This window comes from Mobula birostris, chromosome 22 (assembly GCF_030028105.1).
Source record: "Mobula birostris isolate sMobBir1 chromosome 22, sMobBir1.hap1, whole genome shotgun sequence".
Taxonomy (NCBI): Eukaryota; Metazoa; Chordata; class Chondrichthyes; order Myliobatiformes; family Myliobatidae; genus Mobula; species Mobula birostris.
The window spans coordinates 21,225,764-21,245,328 of NC_092391.1; the positions used below are offsets into that span (position 1 = coordinate 21,225,764).

General features: G+C 39.4%; 1 protein-coding gene across 6 annotated transcripts in view; it reads right to left on the bottom strand.

Annotated features, from left to right (window-relative positions):
• The window catches only part of LOC140186246 (nucleus accumbens-associated protein 2-like), a 60,328-nt gene that overhangs the window by 27,754 nt on the left and 13,009 nt on the right, over window positions 1-19,565 (bottom strand). For 2 of the 6 annotated variants that reach the window (XM_072240274.1, XM_072240275.1), the window contains exon 2: window positions 1,361-1,443. The exons of the other annotated variants lie outside the window; for them this stretch is intronic. The gene's annotated coding sequence lies outside the window, so the exon portion shown is untranslated. The remainder of the gene's footprint in view (window positions 1-1,360; window positions 1,444-19,565) is intronic. 6 annotated transcript variants of the gene reach the window in all.

Genomic DNA, 19,565 nt, shown 5'->3' on the forward strand with positions numbered 1-19,565 from the left:
TCATATCGTTCCTGCTTTTACTATATGCTACTATTATTTTAGGTTTTGTGTGTTATTTGGCATGATTTGGTAGGTTATTTTTTGGGTCTGCGAACGTTCACAAATTTTCCCCATATAAATAAATGGTAATTGCTTCTTCACTTTACGACATTCCGGCTTACGAACCGTCTCATTGGAACGCTCTACCTTCGGTTGGCGGGGGAAACCCATACCACGTACAGAAGTTTTAAAAAAAACTCAATGTAATAATACACTGTCTATTTGTTGCACAGTGTATTTGAATTTATACCTGTCAATCTGAAAATAAATGAGCATAAAAATGGGGAGGGAGGCGTGGGAGTCAAAAATACCAGCATCATTTTGGCACAACTTGGTCTGGATCAGTAATTGCGGGCAAGCAGAAACTTCAGCCAAGTATGATCTACATGAAATGAAAGCATCTACAAATGAAATAAAATTGTATGGTGTTGCCTTCTATTCAATCATTCAGGAGTTGGAGACATTTCTGGGGAAAGTATATGCCATAAAGCAAAAAGCTCACACTTCATTCTTAATGTTTTACACTACAATGGAGTTTTACTAGTACAACATATCAGCATTCAGTCCTCTTTTCTTTTGCTACACCTATCTTGTGTAAAATAATGAACTAAAAATAGTTTTGAATCCCAACTGTTATATTCAAGAAAGGCGCAACCAAAATCAACACTTAAAAGTTGAATTCTACTTCATTTTTAAAGTATGTTAAGGTAGATCTACCTGCTAATAAAATATCAAGGTCACCAAAATCCAATAAACACTTTGTTTTTTTTTGTAGGTATTCCACTAATTCTCAATTCGTAGCTGTTGTACTTACCTGAACTGGTCACTATTCCAAAAAGCACATTAACAAGGACATTGATGTAGCTTGAGTAAGTACTATAAATTTGAATTTTTAAAAGACATTGAAAATAGCAAAATTGCAACCCAAATAAGATAATAATAAGGTTTACTCAGAGGAAAGACTAGATAATGATAAATAGTCTTAAAGCAGCAACATTACAGTCCATCACAGCCCAAAATGATTTTTGTCAATGGATGATTCCTGTCGACTCTATACTCAATACTCCACTAATGCAAGTGCCTATTCAGTGGGTCTTTTTAAAAGATGTGCAGCTGAGTTAGAATGCAATTCAGCCATTTTCATGCTGAATTTGCACCACCACAGACAAATCTGGCATGAAAAATCATAGGATGACAACAGGATTAACTGTCATTTTGATCATTACTGGGCTTCCTTTAGTGAAGTCTGTGTTCCAATCGGACTGGCTCAGCAATGTACAACTTCACACAGTACAGTTTCCCCCCCTCCCCCACCCCTTACCAGCTAATTCAGTCGTCTTGTGTCAATAGCAGTATCCTTGTCGACTTGAAATTAATATTTTTCCAGCTCACACGGGAAGATCACTAAAAAAATAAAGTAAACCATTGTCCGGGCAGGAAGCAAACAAAGCAGCTAGACACAAAAGAACTTTGATAAGTAATGCTTCATCTTAGATTATAATGTTACAGCTAACCAGGGCGATGAAGACAAGCTCAGGCATTGTGTACCTGTGGTTTCGGAATGATTTTGACAGAACTCTTGCAAAACACTTCAATATGGGGAGGAAAATTAACTAAGCTACTCCAGTGATATCGAGTTACTATAATACTTTAAAATCTATTCGTCAATTAAAGCATCACACCTTAATCAATGTTCCAGTCATGGAGCTGCTGCAGAAACCTGAAGACACTCACGCTCTTAACAAGGGCTAAAATGTGTCTGCTTCAAGGCATCAATGAGGTTTAACTAAACCACTTGTTTGTACTAGGAAACCCAATAGTGCAAAGAGGGAAAAAAGTTTCCATATTCAACCATTCTGCAAATCAAATGCAACACACATGGTAACACATTCAACCACAAAACCAGAATTTCCTCTGACATTCATTGCAACATCAAGAGATGTACTGTAATTATTGTTGATTCATAAAAGAAAAATGAGAGTCATTCATGAAGCACAAAGACTGTTAATTATGTGCAGGATATTTAACAGGCGTATTTCCATTTGCTCAGCACATCGTCACATTTGGGTGTTTTTAAGACAAGGATGAAATCAAGCTGAATAATCCTCCTCTTTTAAGTGCTCTGTATTTCTTACAAGGGAAAGTCTCAATTCAGTGTGGGGGGGGGGGGAGAACTAACTTCACTGGCTGTCAAAGAATATCTTTAACATCCAAGTAATAAACAGTGATCAGCAGCACTACAATGCAAACCCAAATTTAGTTAAAACGTGTGCCCTGTTCAGCAGCCACATGCTTATAATTTGATAATTCTGCTTTAATCCAACCTAGATTGCTGGATGTATCCTGACAATGAAAGCTGAATTGGTCCATAACAATCACAATTTAAATCATAGCTCAACAACTTTAAGTTCCATTCTAAAGACTTGTGAAAAAAGACTTGTGTAACTCAGTAAAAATACGCAGGGATAAAAGAATGGGCAACTTTTAAAAGACCTAAAAGGAGATGATTTTCATATAACTCCATCTAGTGATTCCTGAGCAGTGCCATAACAGCATCCAGTTGAAACAGATCCCATTGATAAAAGATGGTCACAACAAGTTCCATATCCTGAGCAGATCCTAAACAAAACTATTTTGAGAATACTACTTGGTGGGTTTATGGCAGAGCCCTTTTCTAAACTCATCACCACCAGCAGATGACTACTTCTGCTAGATGATTTATCTGGAATAAATTTCACTAAATGATATTTCATAACCCATTATGCATTACTTCCCCTAACCTCACTGAAGTCTTTGATTTCATTGGACAAGAGAGGGGTAGGGGGTGGGAAGAACTGGACAACCTAAAATAGGTTGTCCACAGAAATTTGCCTCCACTTTGCATTTTTCCACAACAGAAGGCAAGCCATAATACTAACCAATGGGTCAGTAATGCATCAAAATCTTTATGAAGACCAATAAAGCGGCATCATTGTAGAAAGATAGAAAACCTACAGCACAATAAAGGCCCTTCAGCCCACAAAGCTGTGCTGAACATGTCCTTAACCTTAGAAATTACCTAGGGTTACCCATAGCCCTCTATTCTTCTAAGCTCCATGTTCCTATCCAGGAGACTCTTAAAAGACCCTATCATATCCGCCTCCACCTCCATTGCCGTCAGCCCATTTCACGCACTCACCACACACTGCATAAAAAACTTACTCCTGACATCTCCTCTGTACCTACTTCTAAGCATCTTAAAACTGTGCCCTCTCATGCTTGCCATTTCAGCCCTGGGAAAAGGCCTCTGACCATCCACACAATCCAATTATCTTAATACATTTTTAAAATGCTTTATCAATCTTGTCTCCACAAACTTTCCACCCAAGTGGAAAGAATTCTTCAGGACGAAGAGGAAGCTGCACAACCTACCACCAGAACGAAGGCAATTCCAACCTCAGCACTCAAAATGCAGATAATTGTGCATACTTGAGTGGAGAGCTCCAAGACATCTTTGATTTGTTAAAGTACAAGATGATAGGTCTTGCACTCAACAAGACTAAGATCCTCTATGAAGGCCCTTAATTTTGGCTGCCAAAATGTGATAGTCATTTTGTAAACCTCAGGATTACATAAACAAGAGGAACATTTACTTTGAAACTGAGTATATTAACCTGGTTAACAGAAAAACATATGACAATAATTCAATACATTCATGCCAAGCAACATACACAAAATGTTGGAGAACTTAGCAGGGCAGGCTGCATCTATGGAAGAGTACAGTTGACATTTCAGGCTGAGACAGTTCATCAGGACTGTAGAAAAAAAGTGAGGAGTCAGAGTAAGAAGGTTGGGGCAGGGAAGCACATTCATGCCAATACATTTCTTGAACCACTACTTCAAGTCAACATAAGCAAGGTTGTTCAGCTATAGGCTTCCAGTGAAGCAGTATATTAGGTTTGTTGTTGATGGCCACTTTTACCACAAATCCAGACCTCTGCAACAGCACCTTTCAAACAAGGGCAAGTTACATGGATGAGCAACTCTTTCCCAAAAGAACAAGCCGACATCAATGCTCAAAAGCTATCCAATGTCCTTCAACTAACTTTGGATTTTTCCAGACAAATCATTATGGTGTTTCTAGGAATATTCTGTAGAAGCTACAGGAAACCCTCTCCAAATTTTAAGAATGCTAGGTAAGCAAATATTTCAGAGTTGATGTCAAGCCAATCATTTTTCTATTTTACTCAATTTATACGTTGTTTATCTGATGTGAATTTTGCAGTCTTGTAGGTTTAGCAAGGTCTTTAATCTTTTGAAAGGGAAGAAGTAACGTACTTTATTTCTGCATCCACTTGTCTTCACAATGGTTGATTTTTTTTCCTTTTCATTGAATATTCTACTCATAGTATCTATTGATTTTTTTTAAAGACACTTATTCTCAAAATGCAAACAGCAGTCTTGCCAAGGGCAGTAAGATTTAAACATTGTACAAACTGGGTATGAACTGGGTGGAGGAATAAGAGTGAATCAATTGGGTTTATGACTCTGGTTATCTGGCAACTTGGTTAAATCATAAATTACCAGGATTACAATAATTGCTAGTCCAGAGTTACAACCATCACATCAGGGTACACTAATACTTTTATAGTGAAACACGAGGGATAAATTTGTTTGAAGAAATGCATAGCAGGGAACAAGTAAGTACATGGTGAATAAAGTCTTGCCAAGAAAAATATTAAGAAATTAAGTAGATCAAGATTCTATGTTTTCTACTGCAGGTTTAACAGAAAAAGCTTTCCAAATAACTGAAGAATCAGAGGGCAAAGGCAAGCTATTATCTGGAATGCACTTTCCTGGGGGGGGGGGGAGGGTAAAATTGATAAGTACTTTCAAAGGGAACTGGACACTTATTGATGAAAAAATTCGTTGGCAATATGGCCAAATGCGCTGAGGAATTTTAGGCAGCAGCTTTCATGAATATCAGACGACCTACGGTATTCTACAAATGTTGCAAGAAATCCAATTGAATGCAATGCATTATAATCTTCATTAGCCTGTAATGGGTTGGGTTGATCAGACCCAAGCTACTTGAGTGTCCAGAAAATCAAAATCAGGTTTATCATCACCAACATGTGCCATGAAATTTGTTAACTTTGCAGCAGTAGTTCAATGCAATACATGATAATATCTAAATAAACAAATAAATCTATATCAATATAGAGAATAGATTAAAAATAGTGCAAAACAGAAATAATATAAAAAACAAACAAAGTGAGGTAGTGTTCATGGGTTCAATGTCCACTTAGGATTCAGATGACAGAAAGGAAGATGATGTCCCTGAATTGCTCAGTGTGCACCTTCAGGCTTCTGTACCTTCTTCCTGAAGGCACAATAAGAAAAGGGCACATCCTGGGTGATGGGGTCCTTAATAATGGACATCAACTTTCTGAGGCACCGCTCCTTGAAGATGTCATGGAGGTGAGTGCCCAAGATGGAGATGTGGTAATAAGTAACTTAAACCTAATTTATCATAAAATAGAGAGCACAAATAAACTACACTAAATACTACGTAGCAAGCCAAAAAGATTTCCGGGCTCATGATTTTTTAGTCACCACTTAATTGAGAACTTCAAATTCCGACTCACTCATGAAACCACACATGGGTCCCAGGCATTGATTGCGATCCCTGGTCCATGCAAAGCCCAATAAACTAGGAAAGGCAGCTCAACATATTTATAAGCGTCACAAAGCAGAGAGACCCAGAAACAGACAATTTGATCTTCTGTGCTCATACCATTAACTCAGCCTGGTTTATTTCATTCAAACACGTCAATCACAGTGTTCCACATTCCCTTATAAATCAATTAGACACTTTAATGATCACTCCTCATCCACAAGTCCAATGTTTTAGACACAACATTCCTCAGACTCACAAAAGGATGTTACATAAACAATAAGCCTGAATCCAAAAAAGAATCCATCAAGCCAACTTGACTGACACCAAGAAAGAATCTATCAACCTAGTTTCAAACCGACCAGACATATAGTCATTAATAGATATCCTCGTGTTAATGGTACGAGACCAAGAAAGAATCCAGCTGCTAACAGCAAACATTCTACAGACATTAAGTGTTTACCTTGTCCAGACATTCTGCAAACATTATTCACCAACAGACCCACACGCTAGGGGTTCAGAAAGAGTTAAATTATTTATTCATCCAATGCTTTACAAAATTTAATACAATACATAGCCTTATAGCAATACATGGGGCTTATAAAAACTCAAATTGCATCAAAACATTAATGCCAGAAACAAAAAGGTATAAATTTACCTAAAGTCCTGAGAAATTAGATTTTAGCAGCTGTTAATGAAATATTCTCTTAATTGTTAAGGATGATTGAAATTATGAGTTTACCAGCACTGCACTTTCTCTGCAGCTGTTAAAACTTTATTCTGCATTCTGTTATTACTTTACTTTGCACGACCTCAATGCAGTGAAGAGAAGGTGCTTTGTGAAGTTGAAAGATCTGAAGGTAGGTAAGTCACCTGGATCAGATGGACTATATCTCAGGATTCTGAAATTTGTAGTTGAAGAGACTGTGGAGACATTAGCAGTTATCTTTCAAAAATTATAAGATTCTGGAATGTTTCTGGAGGACTAGAATTTCACTCCACTCTAAGAAGGGCAGGTGGCAAAAGACATGAAATTATAGGTCAGTTAGCTTGAGCTCAGTGGAGGCACATGATAAAAATAGGCCAAAGTCAGTCAGGTCTAATGGGAAATCTTGCCTGTCAAATCTATTGGAGTTCATTAAGGAAACAACAGGCAGGATAGACAAAAGATGTTATTACTTGAATTTTCAGAAGACCTTTGTCACGGTGCCACACAAGAAGCTACTAAGAAAGATTAGAATGGACAGAAGCAACACACACAAAATGCTGGTAGAACACAGCAGGCCAGACAGCATCCACAGGAAGAAGCACAGTCAACGTTTCAGGCCGAGACCCTTCGTCAGGACTAACTGAAAGAAGGAATAGTAAGAGATTTGAAAATGGGAGGGAGAGGGGGAGATCCAAAATGATAGGAGAAAACAGGAAGGGGAGGGATAGAGCTAAGAGCTGGAAAGTTGATTGGCAAAAGGGATACAAGGCTGGAGAAGCGAGAGGATCATGGGATGAGTGGCCTAGGGAGAAAGAAAGGGGGAGGGGAGCACCAGAGGAAGATGGAGAGCAGGCAAGGAGTAATTGTGAGAGGGAGAGAGAGGGAAAAGAGAGAGAAAAAAAGGAAAAAATAAAAAATAATAAATAAGGATTGGGTAAGAACAGGAGGAGGGGCATTAACGGAAGTTAGAGAAGTCAATGTTCATGCCATCAGGTTGGAGGCTACCCAGAAGGAATATAAGGTGTTGCTCCTCCAAACTGAGTGTGGCTTCATCTTGACGGTAGAGGAAGCCATGGATAGACATATCAGAATGGGAATGGACAGAAGATTGGTTGACCGGCAGCAAGCAATGAGTGGGAATAAAGGGAGTCTTTTCTGATTGGTTACTGGTATCTATTGGTACTCCACAGGGATCAGTGTGGGGCCACTACTTTTCATATTATATGTTAATGATCTGGATGACAAAATTGATGCATTTGTGGCCAAGCCTCCAGATAATGCAATGACAGGTAGAACTAAGGAAGCAGCAAGTTTGCAGAAGCACTTGGACAGGTTAAGAGAATGGGTGCATTGACAGATGAAATACAGTGTAGGAAAGAGTAAGGTAAAAGGAATAAAAGTGTAGACTATTTTCTAAGCAGGGGGCAAATTCTGAAACCAAAAGTGTAAAGGAACTTGGGAGTCCTATTGCACGCTTCCCTGGAGGTTAACTGACAAGTTGAGTTGGTAGTAAGAAAGGCAAATGCAATGTTAGCATTCATTTTGAGAGGACTAGAATATAAAAGGATGTAATTCTGAACTTCATAAGGAATTAATCAGACCAAATTTGGAGTATTGTGAGCAGTTTTAGACCCCATATTTAAGAATGAATCTGTTGGCACTGAAGTGCACCCAGAGGTTTACAAGAATGATCCCAGGAATGAAAAGGATAACATATTTGAAGTGCTTGATGGCTCTGGGCTTGTACTCACTGAAGTTTAGAAGAATGAAAGATGATTTCACTGAAACCTACCAAATACAGAAAGGTCCACTAGATAGTGTAGTCATGCAGAGGATGTTTCCAATAGCGGGAGAGTCTAGGACCAGAGGGCACAGCCTCAATAAAAGGATGTCCTCTTTAGGATAGATGACAAGGAATTTCTTTAGCCAGAGGGTGGTGAATCTGTGGAATTCACTGCGACGGACAGCTATGAAAACCAAGTCACAGTATATTTAAAGTGGAGGTTGGAAAATATTTAATTAGTAAGATCATCATTTAGTAAGAGAGAGAGAGAATGGGATTGAGAGGTAAAATAAATTAGTCATGATCACAAGGCAGAGCAGACTCAAAGGGCCAAATGGCCTAATTCTGCTCCACAGTAGGTCTTGTGGAAATGATTTGAGCTTTATGAACAGTATGCAAAACAAGCTCACTGTATCTTGATATATGTAACAATAATAAACCAGCTTCCATCATAACATGTTGGAAAAAATATCTTGCAATTCATCACACAAGACCACAAAGCAGTCTTTATAATAACTTGGATTTTGCAACAATTATGTTAGGGTAAATCTCACAAAGATCACACAGCATCACTCAGGTCCGATCCAACCTAGGCTTTAATCTATTAAGGAAACTCTACAAGGCTTTAGGACATGTTTAAAAAGAAAGATTAGCTGGACCTAGTAATTACTAATCATAGATCATATTGTTAACCAGGATAAGATGCTGAATTTGTTAAAAATTTGAGGTATTCCAACAGAAATCCCAGAAGCTGCGAATTGCAGCAAGTCAATAAGAAAGGAAAGAGCAGGCTGAAACATATTCAATGCTAAGCCAAAACAAATGAGGAGCTCCATACTTCTAAACTTAATTTAAAATTAATACTAGTTAAATGCAGCAGAATAAATTGTCCCCAGTATCAACTATCTCATTTGCAACTTTACCGGTCTAGCCACCTAAACAAATAAAAGGCATGCTTCTGAATGCAGAGGAAAGCAGGAAAGGGGAGGAAAGAGAGAAACCAATTAGTGTATACTTGTACATGCCAATGAGTTAAGTGGAACAGCAACACTGACACCTTTACCTTGTTTTCTGTTGGAAATGACACTTTAATAAGCTGCCAGAAGCAATTTTAAGCAAAGTCACTATGCAAATCATGGAGCACCTAAAAAGTCAACCATCTGCAATGACATTCAGCTCCAAAATTAACTGACCTTCCAAAATGGACTTTTCCAACTTTTTAATGCAGACCAAAACCCTCTCAAGCTAGGATGGCCTGATAAGCTTGACCCATTCTTCTCCACAGAGAAACCAAGACAAGCACCAGGAACACAGCTGTGTTTTAGTGAACCTGGATGCAAGGCTACAGATCTATATTTCCTCCAATCTGTCCTGTCCCACCTGGAAAATGCAGTCTCATATGACAGTGTGCTGTTTCTAGACTCCTGTGGTGTGCAACACCATCATACCCCAGAAACTGGGGGGGAAATGGTCTTCGCTGGGTCTCAACACCTCCATCTGCAACTGAATACTGGACTTAACAGATATGCTACAGTCAGTCTATGTGGCCAGCAACGTCTCTAGTTCCATTACGCGGAGCACTGGAGCTCCCTAGTGCCACGTGCTCAGCCCGCTGCTGTTCACACTGCTGACGCATGACTGTGTCGCAGGATTCATCTCAAACCCTGTCATTAAGTTTGCGGATGACACAATAGTGGTTGACCTCATCAACAACGATGATGAGACAGAGTACAGTGAGGAAGTGGAGTGGATGGCAAATTGGTCTGAGAAGAAAGAACAACACAAGTCTGAACGTGGAGAAGATGAGGAAATCATCATGGACTCCAGGGAAGTGCAGATGAACCACCCCCTCTGCAAATACATGGCTCCTCTGTAGAGAGATAAGTGCACCGAGTTTCCGGGAGTTCACATCTCAATGACCTCACCTGGTCCTTTAATATCACCTCCCTGTACAAGGCAGAGCAGCACCGCACTTCCTGAGGTGACTGAGGCAAGTGAGCCCCACCACCCACCTGCACTGTGTTTTGCAGGAGCACTTTTGAAAGCGTCCTGACAAGTTGCACTTCCAACTGGTTTAGGAGCAGCCAAGCATCGGATCAGAAGTCCCTAAAAAGGCCTGTGAGAATGGCTGAGGGGATCATAGGAGTCTCCCTAACATCCATCAGGGACACTTATCAGGAAAGTTGTGTATGCAACGCCCTTAGTATTATTCAGGATCCTATCCATCCAGCCAGCATCCTCTGATTTTTTACCATCAGACAGGAGGCTCCAATGCATAAAAACAAGAACAGGCCATTCGGCTTCAAAACTCCCTGCTGCATTGCATTAGAAATGCCATGGTCAATCTGTTTTGTACTCTATAGTATTTAATTTATGCACTTTGGTTTGTTATTTATGTGAGATTCATTTGTAGATTTATCCTTAATTTCATAAGTTATTGTGTGCTCTGTGTACTTCTCTGCTTTACACCTTAGTTTGGAGAAACATTGTCATGTTTAATGGTGTGTGTGTGTGTATATATATATGTGTGTGTGTATAGAGTGAAATCACAATAAACTAGACTTGACAACCCGTTTTCCTTTCCTATTTCAAATCCACATTCTCTTTCCCCCACAGCTAAGGATTTCTCTGTAGTGGATGCCTACGCTGCCCAGTTTTGCCTCAGTGTCTACCTTGAATCACTGCCTCCAAAATGGTAGATGATTTTCTATTATTTTTGCTAATTCCTGCATGATGCACACTTCAATTCCTCATCTCTTCTTTTGACGTTCTCAAGTGATCCATCAACATTGTCTACATGTGATGCCTGGACGGGGTATTTCAAGTACTTCACACAAAATGCTAGAGGAACTCAGCAGACCAGACAACATCTATGGAAAAGAGTAAACAGTCAACATTTTGGGCCAAAACCTTTCATCAGGACTGGGAAAAAAGATGAGAAATCACTAAGGTGGGGGGGGGGGGAGGGAAGGAAGTAGTACAATGTAGTAGGGTGATAGGTGAAACTGGGAGAGGGGGAGGGGTGAAGTAAAGTGCTGCAAAGTGAAAGAGATCAAGGGCTGGTCTGCTTTCCGCATGAATCACCCTCTACACGACTCCCTTGTCCATCTGTCTATCCCCACTGATCTCCCTTCTGGTACTTATCCTTGCAAGTGGAACAAGTGCTGCATCTGCCCTTAACCTCCTCCCTCACTATAATTCAGGTTCCCAGAGTCCTTCCAGGTGAGACAACACTTCACCTGCGTGTCTGCTGGCGTCATCTACTGTAGCCAGTGCTCCCGGTGTGGCTTCCTGTATATCGGTGAGATCCGATGTAGATTGGGAGGCTACTTCGCTGAGCACCTGCACCAGAAAAAGTGGGATCACCTGGTGGCCATCCATTTCAATTCTACTTCCCAATCTCATTTCGACATGTCAGCTTATGGGCTCCTGTACTGCTGCGATGAAGTCACAGTCAGGTTGGAGGAGAACTACCTTATGTTCCATCTGGGTAGTCTCCAACCTGTTGGCCTGAACATCAATTTCTCAAACTTCCGGTAATTGCTCCACCCTCTCCATCATTCCCATTTCCCTCTCTCACTTTATCTCCTTACCTGCGCATCACTTCCCTCTGGTACTCCTCCCCCTTCCCTTTCTTCCATGGCCTTCTGTGTTCCCAAATCAAATTCACCCTTCTCTAGTCCTTTATCTCTTTCACTAATCGACTACCCAGCTCTTTACTTCACCCCTCCTCCTCTCCCGGTTTCACCTATCACCTACTAAGTTGTACTACTTCCTCCCCTCTTCCCACCTAACTCCAGCATCTCTTTTTTCCAGTCCTGATGAAGGATCTCAGCCGGAAACGTCTACTGTTTACTCTTTTCCATAGGTACTGCCTAGCCTGCTAAGTTCCTCCAACATTTTGTGTGTATTACAGTCGTCCCTCAGTATCCGCGGGGGATGGTTCCAGGACCCCCCGCGGATACCAAAATCCGCGGATGCTCGAGTCTATTATATTTAATGGCGTAGTATTTGCATATAACCTACATACATCCTCTCGTATACTTTAAACCATCTCTAGGTTTCTTATAATACCCAAAACAATGTAAATGCTAGGTAAATAGTTGTTATACTGGATTGTTTAGGGAATAATGACAAGAAAAAAAAGTCTGTACATGTTCAGTACAGATGCAACCATCGTAGCTCCTCTGGGAACGCTGATGCTGCCTCTGCATCAGCTGATGCCGATTCTCCCGTGGTCTTTAAGTTCTTGAGGCTGTAACACTTTACAAAGCTAGCCATCCATCCTTTACTAGCCTTAAACTCCTTCCTCTCGCTCACAACACAAGTAGCAAACAAACGAGATGCGAGGTGAAAAATGCTCAAACAAGTGCTGGAGAGAGACTGAGGATCTGTGAAATGGTGGGAGGCTACAGCAGGGTATGCCTACACATCACTTCACTCGCTTGGATTCAGTGAAGTGCTTGGCGTGCGGCAAATTCAAGTTTTGCTTTTTGGAACTTTCTGAAATTTTTTTTCTGAATATTTTCGATCCGCAGATGCGGAACCCGCGAATACGGAGGGCTGACTGTACTTTGATTTTAAGCATCTGCAGATTTTCTCCTGTTTGTATTTCAAGTGCTTTCTGCTTCTGTCTGAAACTGGTTTGGAAGAAGCCCACAAGGCTTATGAAAAAGTGTATTAAGATCTAAACTTGTACTTAATCGAAAACACTCAAACTGAGAAAGTAGGTTACAGCAAATAAATTGCATACAGTCCACCCGACTAACAGAAATACCTTAATAAAATTCAAACATTTTGCTGATCAACTGAGCAAAATCCCATTTTAAATTACCATTCATCTCGCTTTGAAATTGGAGCCTATAAAAGCTCTGAACTACATAGTACTTTTCATATTTGTGTTTCAAATGGAAAATGGGATTCTCTTCCATAGCCATCGAGAAATATTTAGATTCCTAAATTCAAACTACTTACCAAGCAAAAACTTCACTATTCTATAAACCTTGTACTTTTAGTCTTTTTCAAAATGACCAATTCTCATTGTACATTGAGATAAATTTTGAACAGAAGTGAAAATGCTCTTATTTTTCATGTTTACAAATGACACAGGAAGACAAAGGTCTGTGTTGGCTCCCAGGACAGCAATCAACTCCTATTCCACCCTCCCTCCGCCCTTTTATTTTGTCATCAACGACTCCTTGATTCATCTCATCACTTACCAACATCCAATGTTAACTTACAAAGGCCAACTGAACTACAAACAACTATTTAGGATACTGGAGGAAAACAGAGGAAACTACGAAGAGCTGCCAAGGTCTGGACTGAATCTGAGACACTGGAGTTGTGAAGTAACAGCATTGACTTCTAAAGTCACATGGAGATCAAAAGAAATTTCTAATGTTAATGGGATAGAAAAAAAATAGATCAAGGAAACTTCACCTGGTATTATATTTCCTAAAAAAAAAACTTATTCTGGATGACGAGGAAGTCCAACCGGGGCCCCATCAAACTGTGGCTATGAGAGCTAACCCCCTCCCCCCCACCCATCCCAAAGAGCAACAGACTCTGCAGAAACACCCCCATAAGGCAGCTGGGCTAGATAACAATCCTAGACTGAGCATTCAGGAAGTATGCACACCAGTTTACTGACGTCTTTTCGGACAACTTCAACACTTTACTTATCCAGGCTGCTGACCACACATACTTCAAATCAGCCACCATCATCTCTGTACCAAAGAACTAAACAACCAATGCCAGGTGGTACTGTCGCCAATCAAGTGCTGTAAGCGCTGGTAACGCACATACCAAAAACTCCATTCCTGCCACAATGCACACTTACCATTCTGCTTACCGACAGAATTGCTCTACAACAGAAGATGACATAGTATCTGTCATGCAGCTGACCCTGATACATTTCAAAGACAAGGACACTTGTATCAGGATGCTGTTCCTGGATTTCAATTCAGCATTTAACACTATTGCCCCATGGACTTTGGTGAACCAATTCCTACTCATTGGTCTAAATACACCACTGTGCAACTGGGTGCTGAACTTCCTAACCAACAGACTTCAGATATTTAGTACAACTGCTCCTCCCTCCCCAACACTTTCAACATGGGTGCTCCCCAGGGCTGTGTACTAAGCCCATTGCTGTACACTCTCCTCACACATGACTGCACAACCAAACACAAGTACTCACATTGTCAAGTTTGCCGATGACACCATAGTGGTGGGGCTCATCATCAATGATGAGATGGCCCACCAAGAGGAGCTCTTGACACCAAGAAACTTGAAATTGCTCACTCTCTCCACTTCTGATTCCTCTATAAGGACTGGTTTGTGTTCGCTTGTCTTATCCATCCTCAAGTCCACAATCAGCTCTTTTGTCTTACTGAGTGCAAGGTTGTTGCTGCGATACCACTTGACTAGCTGGTACATCTCTCTCCTGTACGCCCTCTCATCTCCTTCTGAGATTCTACCCCCAATGCTTGCATCATCACCAAATTCATAGATGGCATTTGAGCTATACCTAGCCACACAGGCGTAGTTATAGAGAGAGCAGAGCAGTGAGCTAAGCACACACCCAAGGTGCACCAGTGTTGGTCGTAAGCAAGGTGGAGATATTATCACCAATCTGCACAGATTGTGCTCTTCTGGTCAGGAAGTTGAGGATCCAATTGCAGAGAAAGGTACAGAGGCTCTGTAACTTATCAATCAGAACTGTGGTGAGATTGCGTCTGCCATTGACCTATTGTGGCAATAGGCAAATTGCAGTGGGTCCAGGTCCTTGCTGAGGTAGATATGTAATGCAATATTCCAGGTACAATCTTGCAAAGGCCTAAAGTAATTTATCCCTGTTCTTAAATTCTCTTACAATATACCATGATAGTTAAAATAAGAGAAAGAGCAAGACATTTATTAGTTATTAAATAATGCCACCATGTCCACTGCAAAAATATTGTCTCAGATATACAAACGTACAATGCACAGGGTTTTCCAAACCACATGGAATTGATCCCAAAGATGGCTAAAAATCAAGCATGTCCCAGGGTGCTGAAAGAACAGGAAACTATTTCACTACAATTGAAGAGTCTGCACTTTCAGTTTTTGGCTGCTTATTTGCTTGCTCCACAGCATGTTAATACTCACAAAACACGTAGACACCAACTCTTCAATCTCTAAGCATTTAAACAAACTGCTTTGTTTTTTGTTTCCAATTTAGCCAGAGAACTATGCTTTCATTCACAATCTTTAAAAATTATAAATTGCTCAAAGATTTCCCTTTGTAAATCCCTGCTACCATTGCACAATCCTTTATGTACCTATTACTGTATACTGAATAGCAGATTCTAGTGTTTCCTACTACTAATAACTGGTCAGTAATACCCACTTTGCTCTCTGTCCTTTCTTAAATAGTGACATTGCATATGTTATCTTCCAATGATAAATAAACTTGTATTTCCTCCTCCAGGGTCAAAAATGATTTTAAAAAATACACTCCATATAATTCCATTAGTTAAAAATCTCTAGTTTGTGTTTGTGAATGAATACCAAACCCAAGTCCAATAGCACAATCACTGAACTATGCAATTTCAAATGTTAACAAAAAAAATCAAAAAAATTATAATTCAGGTCGTAGTCACAAAATCAGCCTGTCAAACTAAAAGCTCTTAAGGAATGCAAATACTGTCAAAAGTACAGTGCAAATGAAAATAGACTACAATTTTTAAAAAGTCACAGTAATAGAATAGCTAGTCGTCAAACTCCAAGTGAGGGAGAAAATTTAATAAAGTGCAACAAAGCATTTGTGAGAAGGGAACTTAACAACTAAATCATAGGTAGAGAAATAAGCCATGCAAAGTTCAGGAACTTAAAAATGCAGTCTTTTAAAAATTGGTAAAGATTAATCTCAAACTGGTTTAGTTTATAAGGATAGTCAAATGGCTGAAAGCAAGTTTAATGGCGGCGATACTGCAGTATTTGATTGGTTACGCTTTTATTGTTGAATTAGGCAAATCGATTTTACGGGGTTCCTGGCACAGATTGCAGTTTTCCAGCCCATCTACAGTGTGAAGGGAACTGACTTTATTCAGAAAACACTAATGCATACGGAGATACTCCTAAATGAATGTTATGCTCTACCAATACAGTCAGACCAAGATACATGTCAACATAATTTAAGTGTTTTATAGCTGCAAACAGAAATTGAGAAAAATGTGCAACATACATTAGATGTAATAGCCTACATGCATACATTTTGTAAATGTTTTGATTACTAAAAAAAAAATCAGATATATAGTATGCAGTTTTTTCCTGCAATAGAATGGATAGAGCAGTTGACACCATGCCATCAGATTCCCTTCTCAACCAGCATTCAATGCAGGCAAGAAAAAAATTCTCAAGTCACAGAATTATTCATGAACTGGGCATTTTTTCTAAATTATAAACTTGGGCAAAGATCCAAAACACCACAACTAAAAGGAGTTGAGGAAATAAATCAAAGCACAGAGCTTTGGTGACATAGAGATGAAGTTTTAAATGTGCAGGCTGCTTTAGGAAGGAAATAGGGGAGTTAGAAATTGTGTCCTACTAACAATAGTTAAATTTTTCATAATTATCAATGTGAAATCAAATTTTAAAGTGTAACGACTAAATCAGATTTCTTAGAGGCTGGTAAATGAATAGTTCCATTCTATGGCAATTTCAAATTAGTTATTTAGGCATTGCCTAAAAGTATGTTATGGAGGAGTTGCCAGAGTTTTTAGCGACACAAGGTTATGTTGGATTAAATACTATCAAATGGAATCATACTATTCCTTCAGAGGTTCTGCAAACTAATGTCTTTTATTCTGTAAATGTTATACACATTCAAAGGTCATTAGAACTAGATTCCCTCATCACTTGTGGTGAAAGTAACACTGCACAACAAACAACTAGCTTCCTAATTAATTAGAAAGCAGTTTGTACAACCCATATGGTTCATGTTCTGAAGAGTGTGAATCAAAAAAGGCTATTGTACATTCAATAGACATTTTATTAGGTTATGGAGTAGAACCTAATGTGGTCACCTGCTGTTGTAGCCCATCGGCTTCAAAAGTTCAATGTGTTGTGTGTTCAGAGACGCTCTTCTGCAGACCACATGCATACATTATGTTGTAAAGTATGGTTGAGTTACTGTTGTCTCCTGTCAGCTTGAACCAGTCTGGACATTCTCTGATCTCCCTCATTAACAAGACTTTTTCACCCACAGAACTGCCACTCACTGGATGTTCTTCTTGTTGTTCTCGGCAAACTCTAGAGACTGCTGTGCATGAAAATCCCAACAGTCAGCGGTTTCTGAGACACTCAAACCACCCCACCTGACACAATAAATTATTTCACGGTCAAAGTCATTTAGATCACATTTCTTCCCCATTCTGATGTTTGGTCTGAAAAACAACTGAACCCGTTGATTCTGTCTGCAGGCTTTTATGCATTGAGTTGCTGCCACATGATTGGCTGATTAGATATTTGCATTAATGAGGTGTACTTAATAAAGTGGTCACTGAGTGTGTTTAATTTGTAAGAGGGTAAACAGAGCAACAAAATTATGGCACAATTTTATTCTCATAATCAAGGGAAATGCAGGATCCAATAGGAAAGTTCCTTCCAATTTACCACATATTCTAAACTTGGGATACAGAGCCATTGAACAACTCATATAGATTTGTAATTTAAAATTGATATGACATGTTTGTAGGTTCATTGTGGAGAAAAAAATACTGTAGAACTCCTTAATTTTACTGTATTCTTTGATAGAAATACCAGAAAAATAACCAGAAAAGGTGTTTATATTAAAGATTAGCTTTATGTGTCACATCTACGTCAAAACATAGTGAAATGCAGCATTTGCATCCAATCAAATCAGTGAGGATTGTGCAGGACAGCCTGCTAGTGCCAACACCCTTCCACAATCAACATAAACAGGCTCATAACCCACTACCCCTTTCAGAAGGTCTTTTGGAATGTGGGAGGAAACTCATGACAAGAACATGCCGGTGATCACTGGCACTGTAAAGCAATACGCTAATTTACGGAATCTGTAGGCATGTTATATTTTGTGTGTGTGTGCATATCAAGATACTGAAACACTCCTGAACTTAAGTGGCCACCTAACAATAAGAATCAATTGCTTGGTGAGGGTTGGGATTGAGGCAAAGATAGTACAGGAGTAGAACATTAAGGATTTTAAAACTTTAGTACAGGTATGAAATTTCCAATGTTATTTCATTCACAGATTAATAGTTATTTCAGTGTCAAATTCCCCATTCTACAAAATAAATGGAAGCAGTAGTTGCACAACCCCTGAAGCTTGTTCTACTTCTTAGTATGCAGTCTGACTTGGACCTCAATTCTACTTTCCTACCATTTTGCATAACCCTCAACTACACTATGGGACAAAAGTCTCGGCCTTGAATTGGTTGGACAACTGGAAAGATACTTAAACCCTTGAGGAAGGGCTGATCTTTTCTTAAAAACACAAACTATTCTCTGAAACTACACCTCCAGCTTAACAAGGGGAAAACATTGCTCCAACTAAGTGTTACATTTGAATACCAGAGCAAAACATTAACAAAAATTTTAAATACAACTTCAAGATAGCAAAACCCAGACAGCAATTTACAGCAGTGCATCCCAAACCCAAGGATGCCGAATCATACAGGGAAATACTACGGCAGATCACCAAAAGCTTGATCAAAAAGGTTACTTTTAAAAATTACTAGACAAGAAAAAGGTGGAGAAGTTTAGAAAGGGAATTCCAACACTTAAAACCTTGCAGCTGATGGCAAGTTTATCAATGGTGGAGCAATTAATTTCAGCAATGAATCAGAATTAGAATGATGCTTTGCAAATAAAAGCAAAACTTTGAAACTTTTTGACATTTACTGGAAAAAAAAGCAGAAGCAAAAGCCCCTCGTCATAAACACTGGTGCCAAAGAACTTACTGAGACAGACATTCACCACACTTTCACCCCACGTGAAGTGTACAGCATATAAATTACAAAATCGCGTAAAAAGAACAATGCAGGTTTCTCAAGATTATAGAAAATGTCATTTCCTGCTCAATCTTGACAGAAAATGTAATTTAAAGTACTTACTGTGATAGCCATAAGCCAAATTACTGCTTAACATGAGAAGTCTTAAAATTATACGAGGCAGTGGCTTAATCACGTGATTAACATTAACTCTTCAGACATTATCTTTTAGCAGAGCATTATCTTTAAGAGTATTATTCAGGACAGTCTTACCACTGCCACATCCCCACACATAAAGCAGCATTTCTAGACCAAAAAGAACCACATTTGAAGTTTACAACTTTTATCACTTCTAAATTGAGA